The 24353-nt window shown below is 38.8% G+C and overlaps 1 protein-coding gene across 3 annotated transcripts in view; it reads left to right on the top strand.

The window, feature by feature from the left end:
* The window catches only part of PSPC1 (paraspeckle component 1), a 68499-nt gene extending 44607 nt beyond the window's left edge, over positions 1–23892 (top strand). For 2 of the 3 annotated variants that reach the window (XR_011853028.1, XR_011853027.1), the window contains 3 exons: positions 21443–21548; positions 22086–22178; positions 23643–23886. The gene's annotated coding sequence lies outside the window, so the exon portion shown is untranslated. Of the gene's footprint in view, positions 1–8180; positions 8288–12208; positions 12329–21442; positions 21549–22085; positions 22179–23642 lie in introns of all 3 variants that reach the window. The other variant, XR_011853029.1, reaches the window with a different exon arrangement.
* The last annotated feature ends 461 nt before the right edge of the window (positions 23893–24353 follow it).

Here is a 24353-nt window from a genome sequence, read left to right as displayed (position 1 = left end):
AAGTTACTGACTAAACCTAGTTTTAGCCCAGCTGGAGAGAGCATTTGATAACAAATCCAACAATAGCGGTTATCATGATGCTGGCTTCTTCCTAGCCTGAGATATATCTGGTATATTTAACATTAGATTAAGATTCAGCTATTGCTGATGTGGGTGGATACATCCAGGTTATGACATCCGCTCGGGGCAATGAAGCCAGAACAGGACAGCAAGTTTGTAATTGGCCGTACTGAGGCATGTGATACAGAACCTTTGCCGTCACACTGAGTAATTTCATATGATGCAGGACATCTTATTTATAATCGGACGACCTGAAACATGTGATGAGATGCATGCATGTGACATCCCTACAAGTCCTACACAAGATACAAGATTCCCCAAAGGCATGAATTATAAACACAAATTTATGTTCCACTATTGAAAATATTTGTTATATATAAACTACTTCATATGCGGCTTATCCATTATACACTTAAAACCTGTTCTTATGATTGCCATCTACCTCTTCTACTTCAATGCAGGTGCTCTGCTCTGCTGTGGGCTTGATCCGTGTCATTTTTGGCCCAGTTTTCTTTTTATAGTATATCACAGGATCAATTTATTATTATGAAATAGGTTCCGAATGATTCGGACCAGGGACACGGCAGAGTATACCTCTACCTCTCTTTTCGTTTTACCCATAATTATGAATAGTTGTTTGTTGCTGATCTCTCTATAAATGTGTTTTCGGAGAATACAAATCCATATATTGGATTTGATAGTTAACCCTGTCTCCCATTGAGGACTACTGGTTACCTTAAAGTTGTTTTTAACATTATTGAAACACAATTTTAAAGCCACATAAACTATGTCTTTTAAAAACATTACCACACATCTGAAAATGACACTGATTGTTCCCAAGAGCATACACGTCACAATGAGCAGGCGGGGTCTCGCCCACCTGGCTGGCTGACGCACTTCCGGTAAAAGTATATTACCTGTTTCTTTCAGATTTGTGGTAGCCCATGAGTAAGAGTGCATAACGCACTCGAAACACGTAGGCAAGGAACCACAGCGCTCGCGGTGGACACAGTGCTTGAGCGTATCTGATTGCATATATGTTACCATTGGAGCCGATAAAAGTGCTTAAGATTTTTTCACTACCCCGCGCTGGATCGCTGTATTTATTTGGATTCTTCCCCAGGTCCAATGTCCCCTCTCAACAAGCCGCCTGTCATCTCTAGCTATACTATCGGGTTTTCCCTGGCAAATGAAGATTAGCTTGGCTGGCAAAGTAAAACCTCTGCTAGCTGCTAATTTTAGTAAGTTAGAGAATTTCTTGTTTTTGCTTAGGGCGGAGTTAGGAAAATGTTATACTGTACAGTTGTACTTTAAAGGGAACCCGTCACCACTATTTTCACAAATACAGCTAGTGGCAGGTTCCTATAGAGCTCTAGTAACTATCTGACACCCTGCTTTTAGCTAAAAATTGTTCCCCTCAGATCCCCATAAAATCTGAGTTATAATCTTGCCTAGTATCTATGCAGCTTTGGAGCGAGTCCACGGGGGCGTGGCCTAATGTCATGTGACCAGGGTGATATCATCAAAGGTCCTTGAGCTACTTAATATGAAAACTATATTCCATGTACATATCTGACCACATAAAACAATCACAGCAGCCTCCATGGACTTCTACTCCTCTCCATGCAGGCTGCTGTGATTTCATGTGATACAATATGCTGTGATTTCATGACATATATGCTTAGTGTACAGTTCCTAATGCTACAAAAGCTATAGGACCTGCGATGTCACCCTGGTCAAATGACATTATAGCAGCATATAGGGATGGGGAGGAGCTGCTGGATTCAGCCCGAGGAGGCCACGCCCACCTGGACTCCATGTAGCCATGCTTAGTTACCAGATGAAACTATAAAGTTGAATATATGGGAATCTCAGGGGCATAATTTTTAGCTACAAGCAGGGTGTCAAATTGTTATTACAGTTCTATAGGAACCTGTCACTACCTGTATTTGTGAAAATAGTGGTGACGGGTTCCCTTTAACCGCTGTAAAATAACTAAACAAAAATTGGCATCTATGGCTGCAATGTTAAAAAATAAGTAAAAAATCAAGTTTCTAAAACTATATACCTGAGGTGAGTCAAATGATATTAATGTAGTCTTGCATATTTAATTTTACTTGCACTGCCCTTCCTCCTTGTTCCTGATGGACAGGTCTCACTGCTAGGACATGCTGCTTGGTGGAGCTGGTACTTGGAGACCGTCTGCCAATATTCAACAGTATAGACATAACCAGCTCTGTTTACTTACTAGAGGTAGAAAAGTCCTTTATGCTGTGCCTTGCTGGAACCTTGAGAGTTCTGTTACATAATTAAGCACTTCATGTCATGTGACCAGGGTGATGTCATCTAAGGACCTTTGCCCAGTAACATCAAAATGTACCTCATAGAGAATGTTAATTTTACTGGGTAAAGGATCTTGGATGACCCTAGTTACAAGACATGAATGGTGAGATGGCATGGGGAAGTGTACATGGGAGGAGCTCGCCAAACAGGACACTCCCCCTCTAATGCCAAGTAATATAATATGAAGTTGATTTAATGGGAATGTAATGGGAAACTACTTTCAGCTAATATAAGGGTGTCAATTAATTAATAGGGCTGTATGGTAACCTGTCACTATCTGTATTAGTAAAAATGTGATAACACATTCCCTTTAATAAATTTTTGGTCTATGATATATTAAAAATCTGAGGTTACTTACTGTTTGGTGAAGATTAATATTATCTGCTTTTTACTTAGCGGTGTAAAGCACAGTGTGGAATACTTGATTCTCTAACAAGCGGTGATAAAATATGGACAGAAGGGTAAAAGTACTGAATTTATTTTAGCTGATTTATGCAGCTTAGATGTCAGAAACAGAGATTGAGGACCTTCAAATGATATTTTCTAGCAGAGCAGTGCAGTGTGCACTGAATGAGAAAATATGCAATATGAGAATATGGTATATTACTCCTTTCCTCCCAAATTTGTTAAATAGCTAAAAGTTTAACCATAAGTCAGCTCACTTGCATCCAAAACAGCAGAACCAGTGTTACTGGGGAGCAATAGCCAGACTAGATCTCTACTGTTAGTACCAAAAAAACTAAATAAAGCACAAGGAGCAGAAAAACGGCCTTGGAAGATTGAGGGATAATAACTTAAAGGGAACCTGTCACCAGGGACCTCATATTTCACGAAAGACAGATTGTAAAAGCCCATCACACCAGCAGTGCACATCTGCCTTTCTGCCTTTTCTAAGCATTTGCATTACAATATAATTGTGTGTTATAACGTACCTTGCTCCCTGACAAAATCCTGGGGTAGTCACAGGGGCTGCACTATGGTTTGGATGCATTTCAAAAATTCCAAAATTTGTCTCTATTCTTCCGGTCACTTTATGTTCGTTACTTCTATGGCATGAGCCACATGGAAGGCAGCAGGGGAAATGTTGTAGCTCTCTTGGTTTTTTTTTTTCTTATAAATTTTAGGTTTCAAGTGTTGCTTAGGTTTTGTGTTTTTAATGAATATTTAGGTTTCAGCTTTGTAGAGGACTGGTTTTAGGTTTCTAGAATAATAGTTGTCAGGTAAGTAACAATGTTGGGGAACTCTATTTTCCTATCGGATTCAAAGGGTTTAAAAAAAAGAAAAGAAATTTAAACCAGAAGCCTCTGACAAATCTCATTATAGACCTCAAATGATGCCCAAAAGACTCTATCTCCAGTGCAGATGGGAATCTATCCAATCGAACTAATTTTTTATTTGTTTGTAGTCTCACTTTAAGCATAATATTGTATAAAATATTCGTTTTTGTTATCTTCCAAAAATTCCAGGCTATACTTCATTTAGTTTATTATTCCGTTTTTGTTTAGATTTTTTTTCATTTCACCTCTTTTAATTATAATATCAGCAATCTTCTTTGTGACTACATATATTAAGCTTTAAAGAATTTTAAATATATTTTGGTATTCTTTGTTCAACCATTTGTGCTGCACATGTAGTTGAATTTAATGAAATTTTGCCTATTGCCTCATTATTGAAGGACACACTTTCTTCCATTCTTAACACATTTTTGGTATTATTATTATTATTATTATTACCGTATATACCGGCGTATAAGACGACTTTTGAAGACAGAAAAATCTTCTGTCTGGTCCGGGGTCGTCTTATACGCCGGTAATCGTGACCGCCCGTCGTGTATTCACGGCGGCGGTCGAGTCTAGCTGCATGGAGAGGGCTCACGGGCTGAGCCCACTCTATAGCCGGTAAGTCCTTACTGGTAACTTACTGGTAACACCCACAATCGGTGCTAGCATGGACGCCGCCATCTTACCTGGGATCGCCGCTCTCCGTGACGTCATCGGGGGCGGCGATCCGTCTCCATGGTAGCCTCGGGTCTTCCGAAGACCGGAGGCTATTTTGTTTTAACCCCTTCATTACAATGTGCTGATAGCACATTGTAATGAATGAGGGAAATCCCCATATACTGCCATACTGTAGTATGGCAGTATATGGTAGGATCGATCAGACAACCTAGGGTTAAAGTACCCTAGGGAGTCTGAAAAATAGTATAAATAAAAATTTAAAAAAGTAAAAAAAAAAAAAAAAAATTATAATAAAAAACCTAAAATTTCGAATCGCCTCCCTTTCCCTAGAACTGACATAAATATAAATAAACAGTAAAAATCATAAACACATCAGGTATCGACGTGTCCAAAAATGGCCGATCTATCAAAATATGATAACGGTTTTTCAATGCGTTTAACCCTGTAACGGAAAATAGCGCCCAAAGTTGAAAATGGCACTTTTTTGCTATTTGAAAAATATAAAAAAAATCTATAAAATGTGATCAAAAGGTCGTACAGTCCTACAAATGATATCATTGAAAATATTATCAAATTTCGCAAAAAATGACACCACCCACAGCTCCGTACACCAAAGTATAAAAAAGTTATTAGTGCCAGAAGTTGGCAAAATCAAAAAAGTAATTTTTGTACAGGAGGTTTTCATTTTTGTGAATGTATGAAAACATTATAAAACCCATACAAATTTGGTATCCCCTTAATCGTACCGACCCAAAGAATAAAGTAGACATGTCATTTGGAGCGCACAGTGAAAGACGTAATATCCAAGCCCACAAGAAAATGGCGCAAATGCATTTTTTCACCATTGTCATTGCATTTGGAATTTTTTTCCCGCTTCTGAGTACATGGCATGGAATATTTAATAAAATAAAAATTTAAGGTACAGTATGGTAACATTTACAGTAAAATGGACGATGGTAATCTTGTTGTTGTATGCCTTATGTTTATGAGCGACAGTTTTCCTGCTATATACCTGCATGTCATAAGAATTTACATTAAAAAAAGGACCATGTTAAATTCAAATCTGTTTTTTTTTTTTTTAATTTTTACTGGTGTTTTGTATGCGTTGGAAAAGGGGTAGTCTTATACGGCGAATATATCTTAAACTCTATATTTTAACAGGAAAGTAGGGGGGTCGTCTTATACACCAGGTCGTCTTATACGCCGGAATATACAGTATATATCTGGACATTTTACAGATGTATTTGATTTTGGATAGACTTTTGTGTTATTGATATTGTATTACATTTTCTTTTCAGAATGTGCGTACCATGAATTAATAATAACAAGCATATACTAGCCTGTTCTGTTCTAACATCATAACTCTTGTCCCCCTGACCAACTTTTTGTTGCAGTCTTGTCCCTCTATAACCCACGTTACTGCTGCAGCAGTGATCAATGAAAAGAATGTAACTTTTTACATGTAACACTGAGCTGATACACACTAGTTAGAGCAGGCTGGAGTGGTGATGGTGGAAGGACTGCAACTAGTGATATGTTCTTTCATAATTCTTAAATTGTCCAATATTTTATAATTTGCAAAACCAATGTTTAAACAAATACCTAAATGTATCTACTGATCAATATATTGTTACAAAGTTTTCTATTCTTACACCTCTGCAGTGTAGTCTTTTATGTCAACAAATTTTCACTTACCGTAATTGTTTTACATATACACAAGGGGTATTTGGGTTAATGGTTGTATACGTAAGTTTAAATGCCAAAAATCTTCTCTTTTGAGAACAAGTTTTTAATTTAGTATTACAGACTAATGTCATAAGTAGCCATCTGCAGAGACCCATTTGCAATTAAAAAAAAAAAAAAAAATCTGTGCTTTCTGCTATTTTCACGTCGAAGATGCAAAAGTCTCAAGACCGCATGTGGCCATTTATGGCTTTGTTCCATGCTAGAGATTAAACTTATTATTCATATAGAGAAAATATTTGGGAACTCCAGCGAAGATACAAAAGTTAGTTTTTAATGGTTTTTTTTCTTAATTTTTAAGAAAAAACATTAAAAACTAACTTTTGTATCTTCGCTGGAGTTCCCAATTTTTCTATACCATAGTCTCGGAGCGGCCCGACTTTCATACTGTGACTGATCTTCATTCGGCAGTCCAATGTCTGGTGAGCTGAAAAAAGTTTTTTTCTATTTTTTCTTTTTATAGAGAAAATATTTGCCTGTTTTGCAATCCTTTTTGCTTCTAAAGCACGGCCTCATTGACTTTTAATCTTAAATACGTACTCATGCTGGCACACATTGCGGTCTGTGATATCTGGCCACCATATGGATGAAAAGAACGTTGTGAATGGGAGAATTATTACCCAGTCCTTACAAACTTTTCCTTAGTAACGTTCATTTAGAGCATTACTAAGGAGAAGGCTATACACATGTATCCAGTCCGCTATCAGCTAAGCTTACCTCCTGTTTATAAGTCAGAGGGAAACTTTAGATTTACACTTACAGTGAACATGAACTCTGAATGACGATTACTCAGCTCCCTAACGCATCGCATTTTTGGACCGTTTTAAACAAGCGTTTTCAGTCCGTTTCAGAGTACATGCATTTTTGAATGTTTACCATGCGTTTGGCTGCATTGAACCTCTTTATCTGGAATTCTAGAAGTGAAGGCAGCTGTGAAACAACAGATTAAACCGTCAAACACATGGTACACATTCAAAAACGCATGCACCTTTAAAAAGACTGAAAATGCATGTTTAAAACGGTCCAAAAATGCAACGCGTGGCATCGCCCTAACCATGGGAGCGTAGTCTGTGTAGGGGAAACCGTCATAATAATAATAATTCTTTATTTATATAGCGCACACAGATTACGCAGCGCTGCACAAAGCATGACAAATTGGTCCTGTCCCCTTGGGGCTCACAATCTAAACAACCTTACAGTATGTTTTTGGAGTGTGGGAGGAAACCGGAGTACCCGGAGGAAACCCACGCAAACACGGAGAGAACATACAAACTCTTTGCAGATGTTGACCTGGGTGGGATTCAAACCCAGGACTCCAGTGCTGCAAGGCAGAAGTGCTTCTCACTCAGCCACCGTGCCGCGCCATGTGCCATGTCATTTTCTGGCTCAAGTTGTGGAGAGTTAACCCCTAACTTACCCGGCTGCTTTTTTTAATTTTACCCTTTACTATCCAAGTGTAAGCTTATGCAAGACACACATGGAAATAGTTAGAGATAATACAGAATGTTTGAAATAAATGAATGTTTTAAAATAAATGGGAGAAGTGTCATAACCCTATATTCCAAGTGGAAATTGGACTTATGGCACTCAAAATATAGGGCATGTCTTTATTAAAATCTGTATCAGAAATCAGACATTAGTTTTTGAAACTGTTCACTTGTGTGGCAAATACTGGCATGTGCACATAGCCTAAATCTTGCAGTGAGATTTACTATGCCCAAATCTAATCTCTCTCAATATTAACAGTTGGGAAGTCCCGATCTGCATAATATATCCAGCAAAAATTGGTAGTTTACCGTCCTCAGCCTGTCTATATACATCTACAGATTTTATCCCATAATCTCTGTGCTCGCTATCTCTAGATTCCTCAGAAAAAGTTAAAGCGGTACACAATAGGTCTACCAAGAGGGATAATACTCCTAAACGAGCTTTTTTTCCCCTCTGCATCTCTTTAAGTTCCATTATTGCTATTAGGTTGCTAATACTCGGTTATTGTAGTCCTGTCTTTAGATACTGTTTGTCTTTTAGTGTGTTTGTTAGTTGCTGCTAAATATTGACTTGCATTTTGCTTTCCAGGCTTCTTGTTACACAGAAAAATATTAGCTTGGTGAACCCCGTACATTCTGTATGCATTATTTGTCTTAAGGATTCAGTATAGGTATTATTAATAACCTGTCTCTCAGGTAAGTGCTGGCAACATACTGTAATTGTGGTGTAATTAGCACAAAGTATAACTTTATTCTTAGATGTATGTACATGTGGAACCAAAGCCTAGGCTCGTAACACAGCGACTGTCATTTTAGCCCTTTTGTCCACTTATAGTTTTGATAACCAATAAATTACTATAGTGCGTTAGGACTGGAAACGCCCCCCCCCCCCCTCCCCCCTGCTCTTGTATATCCTAAGTAGATAAATTGTTAGGAATTAACCATATGTATATTATAACCATCATACAAGACGACTGCTGTGATTATTATGTAACTGTGACTTAGTGCAGGGGTTTTTCCCATATACCTAAGACTCCAGCAGGTATGTATGATTTACTAACACATTGACAATGGATAAAGTGTAATATGTGCACGTTTCCTACTCCTCAGGCTATGTCCGATGTTTGTGCATCTGTCTTGGATGTACTGTACAAAGGTCATTATCCGTAGACATTATCTATGGTTTTATACCTTCTTATTTAGGTCTATTTGTAATTTAACCCATAGATTTTAATTTTTCAGTCAATTATTTTTTAATTGTTTGTTCCGGTCTTGGATGCCCCTCTTTCTGCCTTTGTAGCTTGTACATATTTGGCATGTTTTTTTTTTTTTTTGTTTGTTTGTTTTACTATTGTCCAAGCAAATATTTTGCACCTCTGAAATGTATGTTTTATAATGCAAATCCAGTTTTTATTTAGTTTTTATAGGAATAATGTGACTACAATTACAATTGCTACCTAAATAAATTCAATGTGGGTCTTCAGCTACCTCATGGTATTCTGTTTGTGGATATCACTTTTGGGTAACAGGCACCTCATCAGACAGTTGTGATGTCTACTTCTGAGAAATGACACTCGTTGAGGAAAAAAAAACACACTAAAAGTTTTTTCGAAATCTAATACATAGTCCTGTGTGAATGTAATATATACTGTTGATGTGGGATTACATTGGCAAAATGTATTTTAAGTTTATTGTGGAAAGCTGTAAAGTTGTAATGGAGGTTCCGATACCCTTCTGAGCCTGGATGTAACTTAAAATATGATTGGTCTGGGCATATACTTCCAGCAAACTAGTAAGTTGTATCCGTGATCTTCCCATATATCCTCATTTTGAGATAAATATAGCAACCAGACAGGCTAAGGAAATGTTATAATTTGGAGAAATTCCAGGCATGCCCTTTCTGTGGGTGGGCAATATTCTGGTGAAAAATAGCAACTGGAAAACCTGCAGCATACACATGTGGCCATAGGATGCATATGTCGGTGAACTGCTAACCACCAATGTTTCCAAGCTCAAACCAAACTCTCGTCAAATTCAAAGCATCTTAGTGTATTTGTTGCTCTAAGTGAGGCGCTTCCAGTCTACAGCTCTGTTCTCATTGTACCACTTCAGTTGAACGATACTGTGACTGTCAATAGCGGGACATGTAATAGTGCCCTGGCACCACATTACCTTCTCTGAAGCATTTGTTAATAGTCCAGGCAAATACTATGGTGTAATGAGGGTCTTGTTTCTGGATGAATTGATCCTTCTTACTGATGGTCTTCTGGAACCTCTGCTCTCACCACCCCCAGAACAGCTACGTCAGTACTGCATAGATGGTAGGCAATCCTTAAAAACTACCTACCTGATTCTGTATCTTATGATCTCACACTTTCACTTTGTCAAGTAACTAAACGGGGAAGGACTTTTTCCCTGCTTCGGGCCAATTAACATCAGCCTGGTAGGGTTTTTACTGCCTTCGGATTTGACGTATAATTTAATAGTTTGGACTTGATGGACTGATGTTGTCTTCTGACCCTATTAACCAGGATACACCAAGCAATAGATACATTACCTAAAACCCGTCTCTGGGAGTAGATAGGTGGTTATGGCAAAACTCAGTGTCTAATCAGATCACAGCTGTACTCAATTACGTATTTGTTTGAGACATAACCGCATGCCCAGTTTTTGCTGAAATCCTACAATTCACTTTTTTTTTTTTTTTTAAATGTGTATGTTATACATTGCATTCAAAAACCTATTTATGGGATACTATTGACTGTAGTTAGAGACCTAAACTCTCAATGTGCCACCATATGCAGGTTGTGTGCAGCAATGCAGCAACATAGTCTCCCCTTAAATCAACACTTGATAATTTGATCTAATATTTTGCACAATTTTATATCATTCCATTCAAACAAAGCCATTCCTATGTTTTTGGACTGTAGGTGAGGAAATTACTGTAGGTGTTGCTTAAAGGGAACCTGTCACCAGGGGACCCATTTTTAGCACTTAGCACACCCAATCCCGAGTGATGGGAGTTATTTATTTGATAAGGACACCTGGAGGAGCTTTTTCCCAAGGGGGGGGGGGGGGGGCTGCTCCTTATAGCCACTCCCGGGGGACAAGTGCCTAGTCACAGAGCACATGGCATTGAAAGGTACCATATAACATCCTTTTTTTTTTTTTTTTGTGTAAAAATTATTTATACAAAAACTCTGGCAATGTATGTACTATTCTCTGGGGGTGTGTGGGGGGGTGCTAAAAATGGATCTCCTGGTGACAGGTGCCCTTTTAATCTACCACCAGAATCAAAGATTGTAAACCGAGCACACTGACATACAGGTGTCCCCCCCCCCCCTCTGCTCTTTTAGCTGCTTATTCCCTGGGTTTTACAAAGTTTTATTTTTAATTATGCAAATGAGTCTGATGGGCTTCATGCATGAGGGTGCATCCACATGTTCAGTTTTTCAGATGCAGTTTTTGATGCCCCAACCAGGAGTGGAGTTAAATAGAGGAGGAGCAGCAGTTCTTAATCACAAGTCCTCACCCATTATGATCCGCAACTGCTTTTGGCTTCAAAAACTGCATCTGAAAACTGAACGTGTGGCTGCACCCTCAATGGTGCGCCCGGATCCCCTAAGACTCATTTGCACAATTTCTAACGTCGTACCCCCCCCCCCTCTCAAAAACAAAGCCATTAGAAGCTAAAAGGGCAGACCATACCAGATGGGGTACACACCAGTATGTCGGTGTGCTTGGTTTACAATCCTTCATCCCCGGTGATAATGTTCTTTAATTGTGACCTAATTTTGAATCCTACTATATACCATACATCCTTTGAAGTTAAAGGCGTTTTCCCACGAAGAAAAGTTACCTAACTTGCTGATCAGTGGATGTCACAGTGCTGAGACCCCTGCTGATCGTGAAAATGAGGGGTCCGTCAGACCAATGGAACAGACAGCCGCATGACCGTTCTGCTCCATTATTTTCTATGGAGATGACAGAATTCGGTGAGTGCAGCGTTTGGCAATTTCCGCCAGCTCCATGGGGAATAATGGAGCAGAACGGTCATCCGTGGCATAGGGCCTAACTTTTCTTCGTGGGAGAACCCCTTTAATAATTGACTGTATTGAAGAAAAAAAAATTTTCTTACATAACTTATAGTTGTAGTTAATGTATGACCTAATGAAGAATTCTGGATAAAGGGCAAGAAAAATGGAATGAACATCTGTAACGATCGCCGAGGGCAGTTGTGGCTATGGATATGATCATAAGTATTTTACCAACACAGGGGAATGTTCAAATGTCATATGTTACTGATATCCATATTTCCATAATTTAGGGATTTTTTTTTTTATATTTGTCCTTTTGCAAATTTACTTATAAATTTGTCATTAAGCGCCTATCAATCTTCTTGGTAATATTTTGGTATTAGTGGTGGATGGGATTCACTACAATAATGGTTCTTACACTGTGAAGATTTCGTATTTCTCTAAACTATTCCATGAACCTTTGAGATCTGGAAAAATATCTAATACACCAAGTTGCATAATAAATGCCTTTGCTGTGACTAATTTAAAAATCTAAAAAGACGACTTATTCTGAATTATTCTAATGAATTGTTTGTTTTAGCGTATCCTCTGTGAAACAATTTATGTTGAAGTTCATAGGAATTTGCTGTTCTCCAGTATTACTGCCATAAACCGTGGCAGGCTTGAGTGTCTGAAACCAACTTAGGAGGGATTTTGAAAGGTAATTCAATTTTCTTATGTAATGTCCATTTTATTACCCACTTCACCCGTTTTCCAAAAAAAAATATTTATCTCTTGGTGTTAACCATAACCAAAAAATATTGAATACACCTCTATGCAAGTGCCTTATGGTATAGTAGAGATTATATACTGCATCACTTGTTTCAGTTTTGGCATCCACTTATCACACATAACTAATACTTTTAGATCACATCTTTCATGTTTATGCTCTGGGAACGGGGTGTTGTGTGTGTGGTTTTTTTAACGTTTCTATAATTTTATAATTTGTTTTTATTGGTTATATTTTGATATTACATCAGTTATACATTTTGTCTTTTGTGTCTTTATTGACTGGGTCCCACATGCTCTTATTTATTACCCCACCAAATCCCCTGATTTTAAGCCTAGCCATCTCAATTGGTATGGATTGAGAGGTACCCTGATGATTGGAAGCAGTGGCGTGGGTTGTAACCTCTTCCATATCAAAAGTTATGGGGTTTTAATCAAAACCATCCACAAAGAATAACTTTCTGCAGGGAAGGGGTTAATGGGTTGGGGCCAAAAACCCACTAGGTTTAAATGAGTGAATTCGGGGTAACCACTTTGTCAGTCTTGGGAACTCCATCACCAGAAGGCTGGCCGAAAATTGTCTGCGCTGCGTTTCCACAGCCAAAGTGTATCTATTCCATAGAAAGGGCATTTTGACTCCTCCTTATTGTAAGTGTAACCCGTGATTGGACTCGAGAGTGGGGGCTCATTACATGTAGTATAAAAAATTTTTTTTATTATTTTTGTTCACTTTGTGCTCTTGCACTTATAACTGAGCTTTTAAAAATACAGGATTATTAAAGGAAACCTACCACTTGAAGTGGTAGGTGTAAGAAGACAATACTGAGCACCAGCTCAGGGTGAGCTGGTGCCGGAGCTTATTTTTGTTAGTGTCCTAAACCGCTGTATCGCGGTTTAAAACTCTTTTTAAACTTTCTGGCCAAAGCTGCTTCGGCGCACCATGCGCTCAACCGTGTGCGCGGCTCTCCTTCACTTCTTATGTAGCCACGTGCATGGTGCGCCGAAGCAGCTTCGGCCATAAAGTTTAAAAAGTGTTTTAAACCGCGATACAGCGGTTTAGGACACTAACAAAAATAAGCTCTGGCACCAGCTCACCCTGAGCTGGTGCTCGGTATTGTCTTCTTACACCCACCACTTCAAGTGGTAGGTTTCCTTTAAGGATGTTTTTACGCACCATGGTTTAAAACCACAAATTGATGCAACTCAACTGCACTTTAAGGTCCAGAGCCTGAAGATGTCTCCAAGTGCAGCTTTTGCATTTTCTGATTTTAAAAAAATAATTTTTTTTTTTCATCATATTGTAAACTAGTGTCTGCAGCTCAGCATTTGACTTTTGTAAGAGTGATGTGGGCATGATGTGTGACTTTTGTGGAGCTCCTGGTTCAATATTCGGTTTTATCTTGAGAATGAAAGACAAGTAATCTCTACAAAAAAAAGAAGTGCCGCACTATTAAGACTCGATGCTGGGGTTTCATTTTTCTATGTAAAAATTAGAAGAAATATTTTAGAAACTGCTTAAATTTGTCTGGGATGGGTCTGCCCAGGGGTCTGAAAATTATAAAAACTATTTATCTCGTACAAATTGCATAGCATCAGTAGTTTTTTTTTTGTGTTGAAAACAATATTTTATTTTTTTTTTCCTTTTATATACATGAAATAGTATTTCATCTTGTGACTAATAGCAACATGTTTTAAGTCGGCACAAAGTTAGCAAATTTCTTTTCTTCAGACAAACACTCTTTAAGCACCTTTTACAAAACTTGTGGGTTTGAAAGCGGGGGGGGGTGGGGGGGTGTCAGCTTAACAAACATTTGCACTCAATTCTTGGCCTCCGTAAACTTGCCAGTAGTCTGACAAAAGAGAACTTTCAAGTTTTCAATGAGCTCATCCTCCTTGGATAACAAGTCACTTAAATGTTTTCTATCTTGCCATCTAAGCAATATTTATCTACACTGTAGGCCCTCGTTGTACTTTGGGTCCTATGTCGAATCCATGTTTGCACTTTGAATACATTCTTATCTTTTTGTTGGTGCAGATTCCTGTGTTGGAAATATAACATTTTTGTGATCTTTGTAAACCTGTTATGTAAGCATATTGGTGGGTGAAGCCTGATGAAACTTTTCTTTACGTTGCAGTAATCTATTCAGACTTTTTTTTTTTAAATCTGTCCCTGAAAGTGGGTCTCCTTGGAGGGACCCACTGACAAGAGCTGTATTCTGTTGGGATACTCTTTAGAGAGAATGCAGAGCACTTAATGGGTTTTGTGAATCACTTTATACGGGTTGTTCCAGGCTAGAGATTGGTGGAACTAAACTAGGGGTGTGCAACCAATGAGGGTTGGGTTTCATCTCCCTGCATCAAGTGTCTGTTTTGTCAGTGTTTTAACCCTGCATTGATTTAGTTTTGTTGAAATGACAAAATAGTGACTGTGTATACACATATAATGCTATTCTAGCCTGGATAGCCACTTTCTACTAAGCTATATACACTCACCGGCCACTTTATTAGGTACACCATGCTAGTAACGGGTTGGACCCCCTTTTGCCTTCAGAACTGCCTCAATTCTTCGTGGCATAGATTCAACAAGGTGCTGGAAGCATTCCTCAGAGATTTTGGTCCATATTGACATGATGGCATCACACAGTTGCCGCAGATTTGTCGGCTGCACATCCATGATGCGAATCTCCCGTTCCACCACATCCCAAAGATGCTCTATTGGATTGAGATCTGGTGACTGTGGAGGCCATTTGAGTACAGTGACCTCATTGTCATGTTCAAGAAACCAGTCTGAGATGATTCCAGCTTTATGACATGGCGCATTATCCTGCTGAAAGTAGCCATCAGATATTGTGGTCATAAAGCGATGGACATGGTCAGCAACAATACTCAGGTAGGCTGTGGCGTTGCAACGATGCTCAATTGGTACCAAGGGGCCCAAAGAGTGCCAAGAAAATATTCCCCACACCATGACACCACCACCACCAGCCTGAACCGTTGATACAAGGCAGGATGGATCCATGCTTTCATGTTGTTGACGCCAAATTCTGACCCTACCATCCGAATGTCGCAGCAGAAATCGAGACTCATCAGACCAGGCAACGTTTTTCCAATCTTCTACTGTCCAATTTCGATGAGCTTGTGCAAATTGTAGCCTCAGTTTCCTGTTCTTAGCTGAAAGGAGTGGCACCCGGTGTGGTCTTCTGCTGTAGCCCATCTGCCTCAAAGTTCGACGTACTGTGCGTTCAGAGATGCTCTTCTGCCTACCTTGGTTGTAACGGGTGGCGATTTGAGTCACTGTTGCCTTTCTATCAGCTCGAACCAGTCTGCCCATTCTCCTCTGACCTCTGGCATCAACAAGGCATTTCCGCCCACAGAACTGCTGCTCACTGGATGGTTTTTCTTTTTCGGACCATTCTCTGTAAACCCTAGAGATGGTTGTGCGTGAAAATCCCAGTAGATCAGCAGTTTCTGAAATACTCAGACCAGCCCTTCTGGCACCAACAACCATGCCACGTTCAAAGGCCTCAAATCACCTTTCTTCCCCATACTGATGCTCGGTTTGAACTGCAGGAGATTGTCTTGACCATTTCTACATGCCTAAATGCACTGAGTTGCCGCCATGTAATTGGCTGATTAGAAATTAAGTGTTAACGAGCAGTTGGACAGGTGTACCTAATAAAGTGGCTGGTGAGTGTATATCATTTTTGACTCAATACCTCCCCAGATGACAGGGAGTTCTTTCCCCTCCTTTTTGGTATAAAGAGGCTGGTTGTTTTAGTTAATCAGCTAAGCCAGCCAACATGTAGTTTTTCTTCAGCTTTAAAGCGAACCTGTCATCAGAAATTAGCCAGATAAACCACTAGCAGTATGCTATCAAGCAGCTGAACAGCTTCCAGGTCATGTTTCTTTCATGGTCCAGTTTAGTGACCCCAGAAAATCAACTTTGAAATGAGATTTAAGTTTGTTTTATGAAGTCAAGGAGGTGGAGGTTATAGCACCTGAAGTCAAGCTCTCTCTGCCTTGAAATGTCCCCTTCACTGTGATTGATGACCCTGTGTCAATGGTCATCATTAACCAGATTTCCTGGGGAGGAGGTGCTCAGAGAGGAGGAGAGCTTGACTTCCGTGTTAACCACTCTGCCTCCTTAATTTTTTCAACCAGTTAACACCTGAATTCAAAGTTTTTATTTCCTTGATGATGCTACCAAGCTATGAAAGAAACAATAACTAGAATTTGTTCAGCTGGTTGACAACATATACTGGTAATAGTTTAGGAGGTCAGTTACTGATGACAGGTTCCCTTTTAAGTATTGTATAACATTAAGTCCTCATACAACCTTATTTAAGGTGCAGACTATACAACAACCAGCCAAACTGAGGGCTGGGCATCAAGGCGTTAAGATTCTTTTATAGCGGTTATTAATTATGGGTGCTGTCATCATGTATGGGCTCTGGTAATAGCATTTAGTGATATACTTTACCTTAGCCTCATAGTCTGGTGCCAGCTCATTGTCTATGGAAATCTTTGCTTTGCAGATATGTTAATGAGCTATAAAGTCTTCTACCCTGTTTCCCCTAAAATAAGACATCCCCCGAAAATAAGACCTAGTACAATTTTGTTCAGGCTTAGAAATATAAGGCCTCCCCTGAAAATAAGACCTAGTATTGCGGCAGCTTCCCCCACGCCATACATTAGTATTAGTAAATCTTTTAGATGCTGCAGAAGCTTGAGACATGGGGAAGAATTCCTGGAAGTAAATCACTGAATGTTGTGCTGCAAATGTGATACCAGCTGCTTCCAGGATAAGAAGGGGTTATCTATGGAAAGTGCTTTTACTAAACATGAGAGATTGTGGCCAATGATTCTAATAGAAATGGAGTCAAAAGTATTACAGCATTAAATTCAGAGTTTGGAGAGTTACAAGGATGGTAGAAAAGTAGATTTTTTTGTTCAACGATAAATGTAAATTCTTGTTCATGGAAAAATAAGATGTCCCCTGAAAATAAGACCTAGTGCATCTTTAGGAGCAAAATTAATATAAGACACTGTCTTATTTTCGGGGAAACAGGGTATTAGTAGTGGATGCCATGATGGTTTTATACTGCTGAACTTAGAGTTGGGTATCAGTCTGTTACTTGGCTTTTTGGCCACAGTGAAAATTGCATATAGAACATTTTATACGGTATAGATGGTGACATGGAAAATTTATTCTGAAAGAATTCCAATATATTTAACCCAAAATCCTGAAATGTGGTTCCATAAGACCTAAAAATGAATGGGGCTAAGAAATTGGTTGTCTTTTATTACCTTTAATCTGTGGATCTAAAAGATAATTTTTAAACAAATTTTTCTAGTCTGGGTTTTTGCATACAGCGCTTCAAGCGTTAGACATAAAGGTGATGTAAAAACAGCATCTAATCGAGATATTGATCAACTTGTACAACTGATCACATGGCTTCTCAGACCTTAAAGGATTGTAAACCCAGCACACTGACATACTGGTGTGTGCCCCTTCTGGCAGGATCTGCTTTTCTTTAAGCCTTTCACAACCCATGACAAAATAGCATGTCATGGGTCGCCTGCGGGTGCATGGAGAGGGCTCACGGGCTGAGCCCTCTCCATAGTTGGTAACACCCACACATCGCTCCCCGTGATGTCATCTGGGAGCGGCGATCGGTTGTCATGACAGCCTGGGTCTTCCGAAAACCCGAGGCTCTCTGGATTTAACCCATTTATTACTACCGTATATACTTGAGTATAAGCCGACCCAAGTATAAGCCGAGGCCCCAAATTTTACCACAAAAACCTGGTAAAACCTATATATTTTTTACTCGAGTATAAGCCGAGTTTGGGTTTTCAGCACATTTTTTTGTGCTGAAAAACTAGGCTTATACTCGAGTATATAAGGTATATGCTCATTGTACATATTAATGTATGAGGATAAAAATCTCCATATACTGTAGTATGGCAGTATATGATAGGATCAATCAGACAACCCAGGGTTAAAGTACCCTAGGATTAGTCTGAAAAATAGTAAAAGTAAAAAAAGTTTAAAAAAATATATATGTAATAAAAAAAAAAAACCTAAAAACTCAAATCACCCCCCTTTCCCTACAACCGATATAAATACAGTAAAAATCATAAACACATTAGGTATCGCCTCGTCTGAAAATGCCCGTTCTATCAAAATATAATAACGGTTTTTCACTTTGTTTAACCCTGTAACGGAAAATAGTGCCTGAATTTGAAAATGGCACTTTTGGAAAATATAAAAAATTCAATAAAAGGTGATCAGACGGTCGTACATTCCTTATAATGGTAGCATTGAAAACTTCGTCAGAAGTTGCAAAAAATTACACCACGCACAGCTCCGTACACCAAAATATGAAAGTTAGTTTTTAATTTTTGTAAATGTGTGATAAAGGGGGGTTTGGGGATTGGGTTTCTATTCAGTTCCTCTAGGCTCCAGTGGTTCTGTCCAGCCCCTTAGTCTGTGCTATTTACCATAAGCACCCACTCCAGTCCTTCATATATCACAGGAATAACATACAACCCTCGCAGATACTTATATACAAAAAGACTTTACTAACAACATACATGTGACAAAGTAACTACATAAAATACAATACAAAATACATAGAGAACACAACTACACACAAACCTTCTTCTCCTGACCCCTCCCGGACACAGTACAGGCAGTCCCCGGGTTACATACAAGATAGGGTCTGGAGGTTTGTTCTTAAGTTGAATTTGTATGTAAGTCGAAACTGTATATTTTATAATGGAAGTTTTAGACAATTTTTTTTCTTTTGCCCCAGTGACAATTGGAGTTTCAAAATTTTTGGTGTAATTGGACCAAGAATTATCAATAAAGCTTCATTACAGACCCCTTACAGCTGATCACTGCAGTCTGGGACTATAGTAAAGCATCCAGAGAGCTTCACCAGAGGTCATAATGGGCAGGGGGGTCCGTCTGTAACTATGGGTTGTCTGTAAGTCGGGTGTCCTTAAGTAGGGGACCGCCTGTAATGTGTATGTATATACAATATATAGTTAACACTACAGAAGCTCCTGGATATATCCTGAAGCAGGAGTCACATCCAGTACCTGACCATATACATGTACATATAGAGACTCATGCACAATAGCATCTATATATCTAATCCTCCAATACACGTGCAGGGCACAGATCCACGTGTGAATGGGATACGGCTACAGGTTATACATATAGTTACGCTAATATATACACTCTCACTGTAAACACTTAGCTATGTATATATATGGTAAAACACATAACACCTGGAATATCTATAGGTACACGTATAAAGTCTACTGTATTATAATAAGTACTATGTTATAATTACTCTTATAAAGTTATATACATACACAGAAAGCACACACAATATATGACCTGTTCCTTAGGTAAGTGCTGTACGTCCGGGGGGGGGTCAAGAACAAGAGACCAAAGAGAGTGATTTCTGTTTTTACCATGCTTAAATATCCTTGTGTGTAGTCCCTTCCCACCCCCTTATAACTCCACCCTAAGACCCTCTCAGGATAGACCCCAGTAGTGTGCAGGGAATCTCACACCTGGTTCATGGTGGCTTCTTACTGTTCAAAGCCTTTTGATATGTTAATGACCCAATGGCTTCAGTACACACTGACATCTCACCACAGAATATCAGTGACTGTGGTCAGTATATACTGTATCCATTTACACTATATGTAATATATATAATAATAGAGCAGAGGGTCCAGTTATGAATAATGTCCCCTGTAACAATGTGTTAACATTATGAAACCTATACAAATTTGGTATCCCCGTAGTCGCACCGACCCAAAGAATAAATAGACATGTCATTTGTGGCGCACAGTGAAAGCTGGAGAATCCAAGCCCACAAGAAAACTGTGCAAATGCGGGTTTAACTGCATTTGGAATTTTTTTCCCTGTTTCCCAGTACACGACCTGGAAGAATAAATACCATCACTATGAATTGCAATTTATTGCGCAGAAAACAAGCTGTCACACAGCTCTTTGTTTTTTAATTTCTATTTTTCACTCCCCACAATCAAAACTATTTTTTTTACACAAAGGGCCAGATCCTTAAAAGGTTAAGCTTCTTATGCCCTTGCTTTTAAGGAAAAAAAAAACCATTAAAAATGATGCAAATGACATTAACACCGATGATGTCCGGAGCCCCTCAGGCTCATTTGCGTAGTTTTAAACTCCTTTTTTGGAAAAACAAGGGAATAAGAAGCTAAAAGAGCAGCAGATCCTATCGGAGTGGGCACACACAGATATGTCGGTGTGCTTGGTTTACAATCCTTCATCATGGTGGTAGATGTCCTTTTTAATGTTAGGTCTGATAAACTCAAATACTCGTGCAAGATGATGCAGTTCTGGATCATATTTCTAAGTGCATTAAGCATTCAACATCTGTTTCTCATTACAGTCCTAAAATACGTCTGTACCTGTCTGCATATCTAGATAGGTGAATTGCCACCTGCATCCTCATCATATGACTTCTGTACAGGAATGATATGTAGATTGAAGTAGAACAGAAAATGAAGTTGCAAAGGGCATTAAAGATGATGAATTCCTGCTAACCCCTGTACATGGAAGTGTCGGTCATGGGGTAACGGTGCCATTGTGCTTGATATCATTACGGGTTTTGACAATAAAAATATAGACTTACAAATGTTCTATGAAGCTGTGACTTTTCATAGCCATTCATTTGTTAATCTACTTGCATATGAGTCTTGTCTACTTCTTCATTGCCATCAGCTTATCCTTATAAATCTTCTATGAGACGTATTAAAGTTATACATTTGTAACTGTGTATGTGTATATATATATATATATATATATATATATATATATATATATATATATATATATATATATATATATATATATATTACATGCTAGTGAAGACCTGAGAATAAAAATTACTTTCCTAGGCTCAAAACCTTAATCCTTGGTTATATTTGTTTGATGAGCCGATAAAGTAGTAGTAGTAAAGTTTGTTGTATGTTTTCTTTTTAGGGCAGCCTCTTAGTCGTATCTGGCGGGTAAAGAAAAAAAAAACTAGAGGTCATGGAAAATGAGGCAAAATGCGCACAGCGCAATCAAGGGCAGTGATAGTGTTCAGGTAAGAATGACAAATAAGTATATAATAATTTGCATGACACAGCTAGAAGAGGTTATGATATACATCGACGGCCTCTCATTGTGGCTCAGTCATGTATTAAATGCATGTGACAGAATAATTCCTGATATTTGTCAGAAAGACGCTGTAATGAATTGCGCGACCTTTCCTTTCTACTGGTTGGATCTTATTATAAATTATTTCTTTCTGAAGTGTCGCATGCAACTTGCATCTTGCAACATCTATCCTTTCAACTCTCTGGCCCCACTCTACATAGTCCAATATTGAAAACCACAACACCCTCTTTATTTACTTCCAACCCAAAGGCAATGAGCATATGCAGTTAAGATAAAAAAAAAAAAACACTATTTGTCACATTTGCCAGACACCCCAATGTGCGTTTCAAACCACTAGCTTCTTCAGGGACTTTTTTTTTTACTAGCATCAGATGATATTTTACAGATACTTTCTTTTTTAAAAATTTTCTTTAATTTCATTCATATAATAACATTCCTTAAAAAATATTTATCTTTTTACTAGAGCTCTCTTGGATTGTTGGATAAGAAATAGTTTTGAAACTTCACTTCAGTAAAAATTCATTTGTGAATGGACTACGTCCAGTGTAACGCTTCGGTAAGTGGCATATCTTTCTTTGACGGTTAATTCATTGTTTCCCCCCACCACCACCACTTTAGCTACTCATTTCTAGGAAGCAGGTTCTTTGTTATAGCTGTTGTAAATCGGTAAAAAAAAAAAACTCAGAAATGCTCCCCTTAATGTTGATCCTGGCGCTGTCCTTCTCTAGTCTTGACAGGCTGAGACCACCTAGAAAAGGCTCTTCTAATTAGCAGCCCGGAGTGCAGGGACAAGGTGTCCAGTGCTCTGGGATGTTTATTATGCACACACCTCATGTGACGTCACCTCCCTCTTGATAACTGCAAGATGCTTATTTCACAGTTAACTTCCATATCCCTCTATTCCTTTAATTCATTTATTTACGTGCACACAGATTACACAGTTCTACACAGCTTTTTCCAAATAAATCCCTGTCCCCTTGGGGCTCACTATCTAATCAACCTACCAGTATGTTTTGGAGGGTGGGAGGAAACCCACCCAAACACTGAGAGAACATACAAACTCTTCGCAGATGTTGACCTGGATGGGGCTTGAACCCAGGACCCCAGCACTGCATAGCTATAGTGCTAACCACTGAGCCACCGTGCTGCCCAACATATTGTATATGTCATATAACCACCTCTGTCATGTTTTATGTTCCAATGATAGTTGGAAAGGGAAAGGGAAAAGGCATATACACACACTAATAAAACTGTCCTGGGCAAAAATAGTGGCGCCCTTAACCTGTTACTTTGTTGCATAAGGGAGCACTCAGACTGCATGTGCACTGCACATCAGCAAAAAATGCGTATGATGTAAATGTTTAGTCCGTATTGTATCTGCCTAGATTTTTTTTCTACTTTTTGACTTTCCTGGTTGGTTGCTTACCAACATACAATGTTCATCTGTGTGCCATCCTGTGAAGGATGTGTCCACAGATATTCAATAAGATTTAGATCAGGGATCCTAGAAGGATAATTTTTGATGTTTTTAGCTGTGTGTTGTGGGTGCCCTTGCAACTAAGACCAAGCTTTCTGACACAGGGAGCCACGTTTCTCTAGAATACCTTCTGGAGATCTTTCTTGGTGTATCCTGCACAGATTCACATTGCCCTTTGCCAGATGTACTTTGTTCTTTTCTTTGTAAACCTCTGGATTTGTGTCACCTGGTGTTTTGGAGATGATTTTATAGCCTCTGTCTATAAATTTCTTTCTAGTCTCCTTTGCTTTGTTTAGTCCATGTTTAGGTCCTTACACCCTGATACTACACGGCACAGTGGCTATTTACACCCTGTAAATAGCTATACAGCTCCCAGTGTTGCATGTTTGTATGGCCAAATTATTTTCAATCTGTTTATTGGGTTACAATATTTTTTTGTCCAATCTAGTTTTACTGTGTCTATGGTAGTGAAAGAGCTACTTCTTATGAGCAATACAGTTTACTGCTTATACAATTATATAATATATACTTTTACTTTTACAGGTCACTGGTGTTACCTGAAAGGAACATGAAAATGATGAGGGATGAAGTTTGCTGGTCTGAACTTGGTCATCCATACAACTGCAAAAGAATTACCAAATTATTTTATCAGAATTTTCCTTTAAGAATGCAGCTTATGATCTATTGTACTGCAATCAGAATGATTTTCCAAATAAAAGGATGTTTTCATCAACCAATATATAAGAAACAGTAGTAGTAATTAAAAAGCGACATTTTAAAAATGCACCTACAGAATTTTGTGTTTTTGCTATTGTTTATGCATGCTGTTTGGCTGGAGTAGGCATGGTGTGGACAGAGCATACACCAACACAATATTATTTATAGGCCTAAAAAAATGAAAAGCTTCACAAACATAATAAAATGCTATTTTTTTCCTGCTTATTGCAGCATTAATGACCAATAAAAAAGGCCGTTACTAAAACCTGGCCGTCTCCATCTCCTAAACATTATGCGATTCTGACCCACCTTCAATCCAAAGTCAAAGTTGGATTACTGCAACATTCTTCTCTGCGGTCTCCCAGCTAACACCCCAGGTAATCCATCTGTCTCCTCGCTTCTCCTCTGCCTCTCCGCCAGTCTCTCCACTGGTTACCCATTGCAGAGCCAATTCAAATTAAAAATACTAACCATGACCTGCAAAGACGTCCACAGCCAATACCGCCCCACACATAATCTCCGCTCCTCACAGGACCT

The sequence above is a fragment of the Engystomops pustulosus genome, chromosome 2 (genome assembly GCF_040894005.1).
Source record: "Engystomops pustulosus chromosome 2, aEngPut4.maternal, whole genome shotgun sequence".
NCBI lineage: Eukaryota > Metazoa > Chordata > Amphibia > Anura > Leptodactylidae > Engystomops > Engystomops pustulosus.
This window is presented reverse-complemented; position numbering and strand designations above follow the sequence as displayed.